At 38.5% G+C, this 15,755-nt stretch overlaps 1 non-coding gene across 1 annotated transcript; it reads left to right on the top strand.

Moving 5' to 3' along the window:
- Positions 1 to 7,542: 7,542 nt before the first annotated feature.
- On the top strand, positions 7,543 to 7,648 carry LOC139894760 (small nucleolar RNA R71). Its single transcript, XR_011775245.1, has one exon. It is a non-coding gene; the product is annotated as a small nucleolar RNA R71 (small nucleolar RNA).
- Positions 7,649 to 15,755: the final 8,107 nt, after the last annotated feature.

Below are 15,755 nucleotides of genomic sequence, written 5' to 3'. Positions count from 1 at the left end.
ACCTTGGATCCTCTTATTGCTGTTGTGCCGAAGAACATGGGGCGGTCCTCATACGCTTTCCTCGTCGCTGCATTCACAAAACAACACCAACAAAACAACCACAAAACTTGAAAAGTTAGTGTTAGAAAAAATAAACAACTTGCAAACATCCTCTTGTTTATTAACTTTCTCTTTTTTTTTTCAACATCACACAATAGCAAGTTTTAAAACAACACTATCTTATCTTTTACAAAACATAACCAACTAAATCCTCAAAAAAAATATCATGGCATGTTAACATGAAAAGCTAGAATAATAATATCAAGAAAATTCCTTTCCAAAACAAGACAAGCTTAACAATTCATGAACATAAGACTTAGCCAACTCAAATCATCTTTAAAACAACTTAAAACACATGCATAACCCTTAAACATACTCAAACATGCTCAAAACATCATCTCTATTCGTAATTTATCATAAATCATCAAAAATTCAACTAACTTGACACTTGACCCACCCAAATTGCCCCACACTATCATGAACTACTACTCATATAGCAATTAACCATCTTACACACAAAAACCCCAAATTAAGAATACCAATTTCAGATTTAATTCAATTCAAACCCTAACATCAATAATATGCACTAATCACATGTAAAAATCACATAAATAAAGCATATTAGGTATTATTACACTAATCATGTGAATAATCAAGCAATAAAATGAATTAGGGTTAACCCCACACTTAAACTTCAAATAATCATCAAACTAGCAACAATAGAAACGAAATTAAGTGAAAGGAAAGAAGAAAACGGACCCTAGAATTCATGATTCACAAGTAATTTCAAGAAAAATGACACGAATTTGAAGTTGAAAAACCCTAGCTTTTGAACTCTTGAAGATGCGTTGGTATTACGATGTGTAAATGTGGGTGTAAAAGGGCGAATGATACCCTAAAAAGGCTTTAAAACACGACTGGACCCGTATAACAATTTGGGTCGAGTTTAAAAAGAAAATCGACGGGTCTGGATGCCGGATTTGCACGGTGCGCAAATAAACGCGCGGCGCGCGGTAAACCGTGAAACAGGGTCAGAACTTGGAAAAAACGTTCAACTATTTTCTTTAACAAATGCGCGGTGCGTAGTATTCTGTGCGGCGGACAAATCCCCCAGGTGCTATTTTCACTTTTTATTCACACAAAACACATAACAAAACCTCAAAATCACTCCCAATTAGCCAAAACATCAATATTGATCACGTTGCACCTTTTTCAAGCATAAATATACAAACTAATACAAAAAAATATACAATACTCTACAAAAACAACGCTAACTTCAAATTTAGGCGTTGTTGGGGTTGAAGATGAGTTTAACCTCATCTTCCACCTTCTTCAAACCATCAACATAGTGCCTGACCCGTTGGCCATTCAACTTGAACTCCTCTCTTTTCGAGTTTACCAAATCTATCGCCCCATGAGGATAGACTTTCCTCACAACAATTGGTCCTGACCATTTCGATTTCATTTCCTGGGAAACAACTTAAACCTCGAATTGAACAGAAGGACACGATCTCCCTCCTTAAATTCTTTTGGATCTTTTAAACTACTATCGTGCCACTTCTTCGTCCTCTCCTTACATAACGACGAGTTGTCATAAGCTTCTAGCCATAACTCGTCCAACTCATTTAATTGGCTCAAACGGAGGCGACCCACCTCCTTAAGATCAAGATTGCACGTTTTGAGAGCCCAAAAAGCTTTGTTTTCTATCTTCACGGGGAGATGACATGTTTTTCCAAAGAGCAAACATAATGGAGTGGTTCTGATTTGCATTTTGTACGCCGTTCTAAATGCCCATAAGGCATCATCAAGCTTAAATGACCACTCCTTTGGATTAGATCCAACCGTTTTTTCGAGAATTCTTTTCAACGCCCGGTTAGCGTTTTAGACTTGCCCATTCGTTTGAGTATGGTAGGATGTAGAAACTTTATGGGTTACCCCATATCATTTCAACACCTTTTCATTTTGGGCATTGCAAAAGTGAGTTCCCCGATCACTAATTAAAGCTTTCGGGGTACCAAACCGAGAAAAGAGCTATTTTAAAAATGAAACTACAACTCGCGAATCATTTGTAGGCAAAGCTTGCGCTTCAACCCATTTTGATACATAATAGATGGCAACGAGTATGTAGAGCTTATTATTAGATTTCGGGAACGGGCCCATGAAGTCAATCCCCAATATATCAAAAACCTCGCAAACTTGCATGACATTTTGAGGCATCTCATCTCGTTTGGTGATTTGACCCGCCCGTTGGCATGAATCGCACGATTGACATATTCGGTGGGCATCCCTGAAGATAGTAGGCTAATAAAAACCGACCTCAAAGACTTTTCGCCCCGTAAATTAGAGACCATAATGCCCACCCGTAGGCCCATGATGACATTGGATAAGAATGCGCGTGCATTCCTCTCCGGAAACACACCGGCGGATCATCCCATCGGGACATCACCTTAAAAGATAAGGGTCCTCCCAGAAATAGTATTTAAGGTCACTAAAGAATTTATTGCGCTTATGATGTGACCAACCTTTTTCTAGGAACCCTCCAACCAAATAATTAGCAAAATCAACGAACCAAGGTTCTTCACACTCTTCCACTTTCATGAGATTTTCATCGGAAAAATCATCATGAATAGTAGTTTCATCGAGAACCTCAAGGGAGGGGTTCTCAAGACGTGAAAGGTGATCGGCCGCTAAATTCTCGGCACCCTTTTTGTCCCAGATTTCAATGTTGAATTCTTGCAAAAGCAAGACCCAACATATCAATCTCGGTTTAGCTTCGGGTTTAGTGAGTAAATGCGTAAGTGCCGAGTGGTCCGTATACATAACCTTCGCTAGTATGAGATAGGCAAGAAACTTGTCAAAAGAAAAGACAATTGCTAAGAGCTCCTTTTCGGTTGTGGTATAGTTAAGTTGTGCTCCTTACAATGTCTTACTAGCATAATAAATGGGCTGGAAATGTTTTCCAATACGTTTCCCCAAGACGGATCCGATTACAAAGTCACTTGCATCACACATAAGTTCGAATGGCATAGACCAATCCGGACCGATAAGGATAGGTGAATTAGTGAGCTTTGCCTTGAGAAGATTAAACGCTTTGTGACACTCCTCCGAGAAAACAAAAGGAGCATCCTTTTCGAGAAGTTTATTCAAGGGCATGGCAATTTTGGAAAAATTCTTAATAAACCGCCGGTAAAACCCGGCATGCCCAAGAAAACTTCGAACACCTTTAACATAGGTAGGGGCTTTGAGCCCAGCGATAACATTAACTTTCGCCTTATCTACCTCAATTCCAACTTTAGAAATCTTGTGCCCAAGAACTATGCCTTCACGAACCATAAAGTGGCATTTCTCCCAGTTGAGCACAAGGTTGGCTGTTTTGCACCGAATCAACATACGTTCTAGATTTCGAAGACATGACTCAAAGGTGTCTCCGTAGACTGAAACATCGTCCATAAATACCTCCATGCAGTCTTCGATCATATCATGGAATATCGCCACCATACACCTTTGAAAGGTAGTAGGGGCATTGCATAAGCCAAAGGGCATACGTCGATAAGAAAATGTGCTATACGGGCACGAGAACGTGGTTTTCTCTTGGTCTTCAGGTGCAATAGGGATTTGGAAGTATCTCGAAAAACCATCAAGGAAATAATAGAAACTTTTTCCTGCTAACCTCTTCAGCATTTGGTCGATGAAGGGTAAGGGAAAATGGTCTTTACGGGTGGCATCATTCAGTTTTCGATAATCAATGCACACCCGCCACCCCGTGACAGTCCTGGTAGAAATCAATTCATTCTTTTCATTTGTGATGATGGTCATTGATATCGCTCAAATTATACATATTTTACATCGCGATATCGGTTCTTTATTGTTGTTTATTCGAGGAAATGTGAAGACTTTGGTTATTTATTGAGCTAAAATGATAAATATAGCTCCAGAGGTATTCGGGTTAATGTTTTGGTGGTTTCTTGCTAATTATTGGTGATATTTGAGCTTAAAGTACATTTAGATGCAAGAAAATGAAGTTTTACTGAGTCTGGAGTGTATCACGGTCGTGATAGGTGGTGTCCCGGCCGTAATAAGTTGGCAGGGATTGACAGAATTCAGAATTGATGAATCATGGTCGCGATAGAAGCAACGTGGTCGCGATAGAAGCATCGCAGTTGCGATGCTGTTGATTGATCCCGGTCGCGATGGGGGTATCGCGGTCGCGATGCGGGCTCGAACTGGTGACTTTTTGTTTAGCTATAAATACTCGAGGTTTTTAACCCTAAAGGAGAGTGCAGTTTTCCAGCTACGAAAAAGAGAGTTCTTTGAAGACCTAAACCCTATCATTGAAGATTTGCTCATTCTTTACTTATATTCAGTTAATCATAATGTTCGGTACTCGTTTTTATTATCAGTTTATCATTGTAATCATGAATACTCTTGGTTTTTATTGTTTGATTGTTCTTTGCTACTTTAATATGCTAGGCTAAATCAGTTTAGTGTTTGCTTGAATGTGAAACTACGAATATTGGATTGTTCTATCTTATGGATTTCATGTTTTGATGATTGAAATTGATTGTGTTTGGTTAAAGGTCCATTCTTGTGCATGTTCTTAGTTCTTAATTCAATTACATAGGTTGTTAATCATTTAATGTGAGTTAGATTTGAGATGCAATCTATGCTTCAACACTTAGGTGATCTAGACAATTAAAGAAGTGATTTCAAGTGATCGTGTCATCGATTTAATTGGTAATTGAAAGACTTGTGAATTGCATGATAGTGAAATTGTTGCAAGTGATTGTGATAATTAGGACTTTATGTGAGTTTAGTCCAAATCAAATCTCAGTCGTTTCTATCAAATATAGTTCAATCTCTTGAAGTGAGTTTATGTGAGTTTACCAACTTTGATTGATCAGAACTTTGTGAAAAGTTATACAACTATATTTAGAACATAATAACCGGTAATAATTGCAAGAACAATCCATATTAGTAGTGAATCATTAAAGTGGACACTGTTTTATCTTTATTGTTAATTCATTTCATTTATACTTCACGTTGATTGCGTAAATTGAAATACAAACCAAATCTTTAAATTGAATTCTAGGATAATTATTAGTGTTAAGATCTTGATTAAACTGCTCTCTGTGGAACGAATTGGTCAATTACTTATAGATTACTGCATGATCGGGTTATAGTTGCCTGTAAGTGTGTGATAATTGTTAAGTTTTTAGCTAGTTATTTTAAGGTACGATTTCACATATCAGTCATGCCACCCTTTTTGGGCACGCATTGAACCGGGCTCACCTACGGACTATCGGAGATAGGGTAAATAAGACCTGCATCAAGGAGTTTAACAATCTCCTTCTTAACCACTTCCTGCATGTGCGGGTTTAGTCGCCTATGTCGTTGCACACATGGTTTGAAGTTATCTTCCATGAGAATTTTGTGTGTACAATAAGAGGGACTTATACCCTTAATGTCCTGAATTTTCCATGCGGTAGCCGGTTTATCGCTTTTAACATGGAAACGAGTTTAGATTTTTGAGTTACAGAAAGATCAGCAGCAATAATCACCGGGAGTTTAAACTCCTCCTGTAGAAAAGCATACTCAAGATGTTCCGGGAGTGGTTTCAACTCTAGTCAGGAGGTTCTTCAATTGAAGTTTTACTCCTGTATTCATTTGGTTTTTCTAACTCCCTATGCTCTTCCTCGGTTGGCTCATAACCCTCGGCCATTAAGGTGGTCATCAAATCTACATCATCCAACATATCTTCTTCAGCATTTGCTATTTCACATTCACTTGTTCCCTGCAACTCTGGAAACTCCTGTAAAAACTCAACATGCGTGTCCACGGTTTGAAAATATAACAAGTATCATTTAAGGACATGGGATATTTTAAAGCCTTGTCAATAGCAAAGGTTGCCTTTTGGTCACCTATTCTAAGTGTCAATTGTTGGCCATAAACATAAATAAGACATCTAGCAGTATTTAAAAATGGCTGACCCAAAATAAGTGGAATCCTTTCATCCACTTCCATATCTAGAACCACAAAATCAGCAGGAAAAACCAATGTCCCGGTCTTAACTAGCATGTTCTCTATAATTCCACGAGTGAATTTGATAGAGCGGTCAGCTAGTTGTATAGCCATGCGCGTGGATCTAAGTTCCCCTGGTGCTAGTTTAAGATAAATAGAGTAGGGCATTAAATTAATACTGGCACCCAAATCTGCCAATGCCCGCATACAGTCAAGATCCCCCAATAAACAAGTAATAGTAAAACAACCCGGATCTTCCAACTTCTCGGGAAGTTGGTTTGTCACCACCGCTGTACATGCTGCATTTAGAGTCACCGACGAAACGCTTTCCATCTTTTTCTGGTTGGTGAGCAAATCCTTCATAAACCAAGCATACTTGGGTATCCCCACAATAACATCAATAAAGGGCAAATTGACATTTACTTTCTTGATCAACTCCATAAACTTTGACTTTTCCACCTCTAACTTTTCTAACCTATGTTTCCTCGGATACGGGATCGGTGGTTGATACTCTTTGACTACCGGTTTAGCAGCAACAGTTTCTAGTACCTTAACAACTCTTTCAATCACCTGTCTCGGCTCCTTAACCACTTCTGGTTCACTAACAATAACCGGCCCACTCTTATCAACTAACAGAACCCGTAAATCATACTCATAGGGCTTCTTCTGTGGATCATATGCTAAACCACTACGGGTGGTGATAGCATTAATGTGCCCTTTTTTTGGGTTAGTATCCATGTTGCTCGGTAACTCCCCTGGTTTCCTCTCATTCCTCTGATTAGCGAGCTGACCAATCTGCTTTTCTAAATTCTGAATAGCGGCCTGTTGATTTCTAAACAGTTAATCATTCTTCTCATTGGTTTGAGTAACGGTAGTAACGAGCTGAGTTTGAGACACCATAAGCTTTTTTAGCATAGCTTCAAGATTGGACTTCTTTTCCTCAACTTGGGGTTTTGGAAATACCCCGGAGCTTGTTGTTAAAAACCCCCACTAGAACCCGGTTGAAACATCGAACCCTGATTTCCTTGAGGATTATAAGGACCGTTGAAATTCCTGTTGAACTGAGCTCTTCCCTGAAACTGATTGTTATTTTGTTGACTAATAAAATCAATTTCTTCTTTCTGATTCATAATCAAACTCGCATCACAATCCTTAGCCAAATGAAGCCCACCACAGAATTCACACCCAACTTTCATACCATGGATGTCTTTGTACATATTTTCTAAGTGTCTCCCAAACTCATCCAAATTTGCATTAATCGAAGAAAAATCATCGTAAGCATCGACGCTTACTACTGAAGAAGAAGAACAAGATAAATCATTATCCTCATGCCACTCATGAGAATATTCAGCTTGCTTTTCAATAATATCGTAAGCCTCCTGTTCTGTTTTATCCATGAGACTACCACCTGCCGCTCGATCAATAGTAACACGGGTGCTGATATTACACCCCTTATAGAAAGTTTGTACCTTGTGAAAGGTATCTAACCCGTGTTGAGGACAAGTTCGCAACAATCGGCTGAAGCGATTCCAAGCATCATAAAGAGTTTCGTTAGGCTTTTGATGAAACTGAGAAATTTCTTTTTGAAGTCGAATAGCCTTAGATGCAAGAAAGTACTTGCTTAAAAACTTTTCCATCAACGTGTTCCAATCCTCAATCGTACCCTCAGGTAAACTATCCAACTAAACTCTAGCTTCCCCTTTTAGTGACCATGGGAAAAGCTTCAACTAAATAACGTGGTCATGGACATTACTAAACTTGAACAATCCATAAATTTGCAGAAAAATACGAAGATGCTCGTTAGCATCCTCATGTGGTTCCCCTTCAAACTGACATTTGGTCCCAATTAGGCTGATGATGGGGCCCTTAATCTCGAAATCAGCAGTAACTTCCGGAGTTCTGATAGCATTACCCTGGCCAACTCGGGTAGCCTTCATCCTTTCCGCCATACTCTGACCCTCTGTGCCATTTGACGAACTACGGGAACCTCTGGTATAACTAGAATATTAGGTATAACTAGATGGAATATTAGGCACCACAGGTTGCTAAGGAACAACCGGTGTTTCTTCAGTTTCAAACACAACCGAATCGGTAAAAAATTCCAAATTAATCATAGTGTTGCTAGTTGAAGGTGCAGTGAAAATATTAGTTTCCGAATCCAGCGTGTCGGACTTGTCTGTATTATGACCCCAAATAAATCTCTCTGGTTCAGGATAAGGCAAATACAACTCGGTGTTCGACGAGCGTGTATCTGGTATAAACTACCTGTAACTGCAATATTACAACTAACAAACTGATTAAACGCACCGACTCAAACAAGAATAAACTAAGAACTAAAATAAACTAACACAATAAGACTCAACTAAGAACAAATAGATGACAATCTTAATTTTTGACACAACTGTCCCCGGCAGCGGCGCCAAAAACTTGATGTGTAAAATCACGTATATAAATTATGATGAGAAATACTGGTTCAAAAGATTACTACACACTAACGGACAGTGTATTTGATCGTGCAATAGTATAAAGTTGGTAAATCCAAGATCGTTCCAAGGACAGTTTATACGTGAGAATTAAGATTGTAACTAATGACAATAAACTAAAGTTAATCTTGGAAAATTGAAAGTACGAGATAATTTGGTTTGTGGCTATTTAACAATTAGCCAAATCAATAATAACTTTAACTAATTAACAGAGAAAGACAATATTTTTGGTATTTTTATGTTTAAATGTTTAAAGCAGATAGACAAGATAAGTTGTAAAATCAAATAAGAGAATGAATGTTCGTCTAGACCTTTTTCACCTAGTGCTGGATGCAATTAGATTAAGCTCGAATTGTGGATTAAAGCATGTGAATTACCTAATCGGTCTACCTGGAGTTCCCCAGCGCAGACGCAACAACTAAGACTACACAGCATGAAATTTCCCATCACTTAAGATCTCCTAGATGTGATAAAGTTGACTCAACTAATAATCAGGTTCAAATTATGACTCTACTCTCGTAGTAATCAATAATCACACCAACTCTCGTTGTGAGTGATTTACACCTAAATCGTCTAGCCTTTTTAATTCAATTTACTATCGTCTCCGATTAAGCAAACAACCAACTAAGACAAACCGATTGAAAATATATATATTAAATTGATGAACTCTCGTCCTATCAAACAAACATACAATGAATTGAATTGAAAAGAACATGCATTCATGTATTCAAAACTTCAAATCAAAATACTTATAATCCAACAATTAATGGAAATCACATCGAACACATAGGTTTATTAGTCTAGACAAATATTAAAAGATTAGCCAAAAATCATGGCAACAATTGAAATCAAAGAAATAATCATAAAAGAATTCATTGTTAATAAACAAGGAATCAACCTAACACGATGAATCTCGATTGATGCTTGGATTGATCCTAGTTATTGGAATGATTAAAGTGTTTGGATGACCTTGGAATTCCCCAAAAGTCACCAAAATTCGTCACTTGTGTTCCCAAAATCGGCCGATGAAAAGATAAAACTTAGGGTAAAAAACTGCTTCCTTAAATAGTGTAACTGATCTGGCCGACCCATTTTGAGCGGTGTACACATACCCGCGCGGCCGTGCGGCGCGCATTAGTAAAGAAAATTAGCTGCACAAAATTTAAAGCTGGAGGGTCTCGATTTTAGGTATACTGCGCGGTGCGCATTCAAATGCGCAGCGCGCGTTTCTTCTGCCCATCATTCTCACATGTTTTAGTTGAAATCTTGCCTTGGTCGCGCTCCAAATCAATTATAAACCCATAATCTGCTGAAAACTTGTCATAAACTCATAAAATACTTCAAGATAACACTTCTCGGCTCTAAAGTCGTAATCTTCATAATAATCGCGAATAATAGCCAAAACCTTATCTAAATGGACTAAAAATGACGGATATTGCCATGATAAATATATGTGAAATGTGCAATATCAATGAACTAAATGTAATTAACTAGAAATAAAGCAAATAACAAATATTATGGTTGGTTATTTAACGATTAGCCGAATCAATAAGATGTGAATTAAAAACAATATTTTTGGTGTTTTATATTAATAAAACGATTTAAAATTGATATGAAATCGGATGATGAAAATATGTTCACCAAGACTTTCTTCACTAATGCAGGATGTTTTAGATTAATTCATGATCAATTATCAAACATTTACAATTAAACCAACCGGTTCATTAGGTATTCCTCTGACAAACACTACAAACTAGATTACACGTCATGAAATTTCTCGTAGCCAAAGTCCTCCAAATTGTAGTTAATCAACTTGAATGACTTATAGACCCAAACTGTGATCCAACAATTGTGCCAACTCTCATTGTACACGATCAACCTGTGTATCAACTAATTATATGATATGATTCATTGCCGTCTCGGGTCAATGCACAAGTACCTAAACAACTTAATCAATTAAGTAAGTGTGACAGAGTTTAATAAACGTCACTGAATCGGACAACCATGGTAATCAATCAACCAAATGCTTAGAACTTTATGAACAATTGTAATAGACTCCAATGAAATCTCTTTCTATTAGACAATCACAATTATCAATCAATTCAACAAAAAGTATCAACAATAATATTCAAGTGCTCAAGCTATAAATCATCAAACATAGAATAATAATGTTGGTCCCTTGATTAACAACAGGAGTATTGTAAAGGGGGGGGGGGGGTGAATATAATTCTTTTGATTAACTTATCAGTTTAGTATTTAAGCAAGTAATTTAAATAGAGTCTAAGGTAATTTTCAACGGTTATTCTTTATTGATTTGAATCACAAAGAATTACAAATATCCTTGGCGGAATGACAGTTGGTTGATACAGATTATACCTAAGTTATAGCTATCGAGGATATCTTAAAGCTATTACAAGTCTGGACTCTAAATAAATAAACCCACACCACTAGTTATTACAATAGGGGATACTTCTATTTATAGTAGTCCTATTATCCATGTAATTGTTCTATTTTTCACTGGTACATAGGATGTCTGTACTTGTAGGGACAACTGCATCAGAGAGCATGCGCTCTTCTTTCTTCTTTGGTAGTTATTTGCAGGAACACCTCAATTCGGTTTGACACCACTATTTGATTAAACAAATAGAATGTTGTGTTCCCTAGGCGTTGAAAAAGTATTACACATGTCTGCACATGCGTTAAACTTCTGCATTCCCACGTGGTCTTGTAAGGTCACTTGTCAGCTGCCAATGCGTGTCCTTTTCTGTTCAAATTCGTCTTTGACTTCTGTTGAATAGTACCATTGATGTAGACCACTCAGGAAACCATTATGCTTGTAATGGAGCATAGATGTCTTCGTGTATTATGCTGCTTACCAGCTATGCTGGTTCTTCTATGTTGAGTCACTTGATATTCATGATTTGTTGGGCACTCATCCTGTGCTAATTGAAGAATACTATCTACCTTGTGTTGGTAGACCAGACATCATACTAAACACTTGACACATCAATATTTGTTGTCTATACATAAACAAACTTGTGCTGACTGCACATAACACCTTAGTGTACATATTTGCTATTTTTTCATAATTAAATCCTTAATTATTTTGGGGACTTAACAATCTCCCCCTATTTGATGATGACAAAACCTATGACATAAAGAGAAAACAGTAAAGCCAGCACTAGGGGACCTAATGAAAATAGGGAGTAAACTTTATCCCTTTTTGGTTTGTTTTTGGGATCTTTTGCTGAGTTATCTATATCTTATAAATTGATATGATTTTGAAGATAAACTCATTTCACATTCATTACAACAAATATATATACAAAAATTGCAAGGCAGTATAAAGAATCATGAAATAACAAAAGATACAGTTTCAATATAAGAAGACTATCTATCTTTATCTTTATCCTTCTCCTTTTCTTCATCATATAGCTCTTCCTCCTTCACTTTAACGGCTGCCCAGACTTCAGGGAACAGCACAGGTAAGTCTCTCACATCAAAAACTGGTATTTTAGGGGGTAAAATGATGGAATTTTTTCTGTGTGGGCTAGCGCCAATAGATTTCTTTCTTTTATGCTTTTGAGCCAGTACTTCTTCTACTTTCACTACTGGTGCATTCCCATACTTGACTGCTTTATCAAATAGATCTTGTAATTCAGGCTTCAATGTGTCTCTGAGATTACTTTGACCCTTACCAATGAAGTATTGCAGTATCTCCATCCATTCACTAAATTCAAATGTTCTCAGATTTGTGTAATCTACCCTCTCATAGACATTATTATCCCTGCTGACACTGAAAGTCCTTCTTGTTCCTTTATGAACTTTGATGATCTTACCAGGATTAGATCTTCTGGTCATCACATCAACATACTTGCTCCTGAAGAAATGATCAGTCAATTCTTTAGTTCTTTCAGTTTCTTGTGGAGCTTCTGTAGGGACCTTCTTAGCAGATTCCAGTTTATTAAAGACTTTGCCTTGAGCTTTAACTATGGCATTTGCTATCATGAGAGATGCAGCTTTTTGTTTTCTGTCAGCAGTCAGTTTAGCTTCATTGTAACAACCCGACACTTAAATCCCAAAAACGCGTACCAAAAAAATTTTTTTTTGTATGTCTATGCATCTGGACGGCGTCCAGAATCCTGGACGGCGTCCAGCTCAGTAATATGGGACGGCGTCCAAAGTCTTGGGACGGCGTCCAGCTCAACACAACTGGGACGGCGTCCAATCAATTGGGACGGCGTCCCAATGGCCTTCCAGCTACTGATCACGGGTCCAACTCACACGAGCGGAAAACCCGCTTCCCGACACTTTCAAATGAAAACCTTTTTACCACAAGTCAATAATAGTGAAACTAAGAGATTTTCATCATCAAATCAAGTTTTACATCAACGGGCCCACATCGCCCATTTTACGAGTTTCGTTCAAAATAAAAGTTTCGACCAAATATAAGTTTAAGTTCCAAACGACACTAGAGCATGGTGTTTGGGGTTAAACTACCCAATCTCGGTCGAACTCCAAAAGCTAACACCCAAAAGCATCCCCTAACAAGACAAGCGGGAGATCACTAATCCAATTGAACGCTCTTACCCTTGTCAACGCCCGTGCCTATAAAAAAAGTAAACAACGAGAGGGTAAGCAAAGCTTAGTGAATGCAATAATTACACATACATATATATCGCCCATCTATTTGCAATCACACTAACCAAAATACCTCATACGAAACTTGTAACTCATTAGCATGTCATCAAACCCAAACACTTAACAAGTCGTACAATATCATAAAACCGCATTAGCATATACTCAACACAATAATATATATAGTATGCTAAACCATCAACAATCTCAATATGGTTAACCATAACGCTAAGGTGTTACCGGCTCGTGGTTCACACCATACGCATTTGAGTCATACTCTTTTATAGTGCTACCGGCTCGTGGTTCACACTTTGTTTATAGTGCTACCGGCTCGTGGTTCACACTCGATGCTACCGGCTCGTGGTTCACATCTATTTTTATAGTGCTACCGGCTCATGGTTCACACTCGATGCTACCGGCTCGTGGCTCACATCTATTCGCACACATATTATGGCACTACCGGCTCGATGGTTCATACCATAACACCCACAAATAAACACGCCATATACACATACGTATAATTACTCCACTCACCTTAAAGTCTTGTGAGAGTTAACCGAGCTTGAAACCTTCAAAGTAACGTACCTATCACATTAGGCACATAATAAATCACACAATCGACTTGGTCAACTAACTCACACAACATCTTAGGGTTATTTTGACACTTGGTGCAATTCCGACCCATTTGCACCCTTAACCCTAATAATGGGTCAACTCTTCCAAAAATCCTAACATTAGCCATTTATAGTCTTAATACGCATTAAATCACATGGTTATCTTATTTTCACACTAGCAAGTCGACTTTGGTCCTCAAAAGACCCAATTAATCCATTCTAGGTTTTTCACACCCATTCGGGTCACCACGTACCCAAATAACACCCATACGCATAACATCTAAGTTTGCTAGTCATTAATTAACCAATTTAAGGGTCATAATTTCCATTAACGTATCAAAACCCTAGTTAATCATATTTTGGGGTCTTCATGACCCGAACTCGCCCAAAATCCCCAAAACACTACCAAATGGGTTTTAAGGTTCATCACTACCTAAACCCTAGCTCATAAACGATTTACAACAAGGAAATTAGATTTAGGGCTTACCACAACTATCAAAACGTAGCTAAAGAGGAGATGAACAACTTTAACTCCCGAGTTCTAACCCGAAATGAGCTTCTTCTTCCCCGATTTAAGCTTTCTCACACTTAACCACCCCCTCTCTCTCTAGAATGAATGGATGATGTTTGGTGGTTGAGAAATGAAGTAATGAGCTCACCAAAATGATCCTAAGGCCTTTAATTCGTCTACCAAGTGAAATTACCAATTTACCCATCTAAGATATTTAAAAACCCAAATCTGGCTCGACAGATCATCTGGACGGCGTCCAGGCCTTCATGATGGGACGGCGTCCCAGATCTTTGGACGGCGTCCAGGCCTTCATAATGGGACGGCGTCCCAGATTTTTGGACGGCGTCCAGGCCTTCATAATGGGACGGCGTCCCAGATTTTTGGACGGCGTCCAAACCAAAAGAAAACAGGATCTTACAACTCTCCCCCACTTGAACCGGATTGCGACCTCGCAATCCACGCCGCATGACAAGCAGGAAGATAAACCAAGACAAACTCTTCGGGCTCCCAAGTGAACTCGGAACCTTTACTTCGCCGCCATTGAACCTTGAAAGTTCTCACCTCTTTATTCCTCAACATTTTCACCTTCTCGTCAAGGATAGCAATTGGTTCCTCGACATATTCTAACTTGTTGTTTAGCTCGATCTTGTCTAAAGGCATCCATGAGGAATCATCCGCAAGACACTTACGGAGGTGGGAAACATGAAATGTATTATGGATCCCCGCAAGCTCTTCGGGTAATTCCAATCGATATGCAACTTCACCAACACGAGCTGAAACCTTGAACGGCCCAATAAACCGAGGAGCTAACTTTCCCCGTTTTCAAAATTGAATAATACCCTTCCATGGCAAAACCTTAAGCATCACCATATCGCCTTCTTGGAACTCAATCAATCGCCTACGTCTATCGGCATACGACTTTTGCCTATCTTGAGCCTTCTTCAAATGATCCCGAATCAAATCGATCTTGCTATTGGTCTCTAAAACCGAATCGGTACTCCCGATCTCTCTTTGACCCACTTCTCCCCAACAAACGGGAGTTCGACACCTACGCCCATAAAGCATTTCGTAAGGTGGCATCCCGATACTAGTATGATAACTATTATTGTACGAGAATTCCACCAAAGGCAAATGCTCATCCCAACTACCACCAAAGTCAATGATGCACGCCCGTAACATATCTTCCAAATTTTGATTCGTACGTTCGGTTTGACCGTCCGTTTGAGGATGATACGCCGTGCTCAACTTCAATTGCGTACCCATATCTTCATGAAACTTTTCCCAAAACCGGGATGTAAAACGGGTATCTCGATCCGAAATAATAGATATAGGAACCCCATGTCGCGAGACCACTTCCTTGATAAACAACTTAGCCAAGGTCTCTGACGATATCGCTTCTTTAATGGGAAGAAACAAAGCGCTTTTTGTCAATCGGTCAACTATAACCCAAAT

Source organism: Rutidosis leptorrhynchoides, chromosome 2 (assembly GCF_046630445.1).
Source record: "Rutidosis leptorrhynchoides isolate AG116_Rl617_1_P2 chromosome 2, CSIRO_AGI_Rlap_v1, whole genome shotgun sequence".
Classification (NCBI taxonomy): Eukaryota; Viridiplantae; Streptophyta; class Magnoliopsida; order Asterales; family Asteraceae; genus Rutidosis; species Rutidosis leptorrhynchoides.
This window is presented reverse-complemented; position numbering and strand designations above follow the sequence as displayed.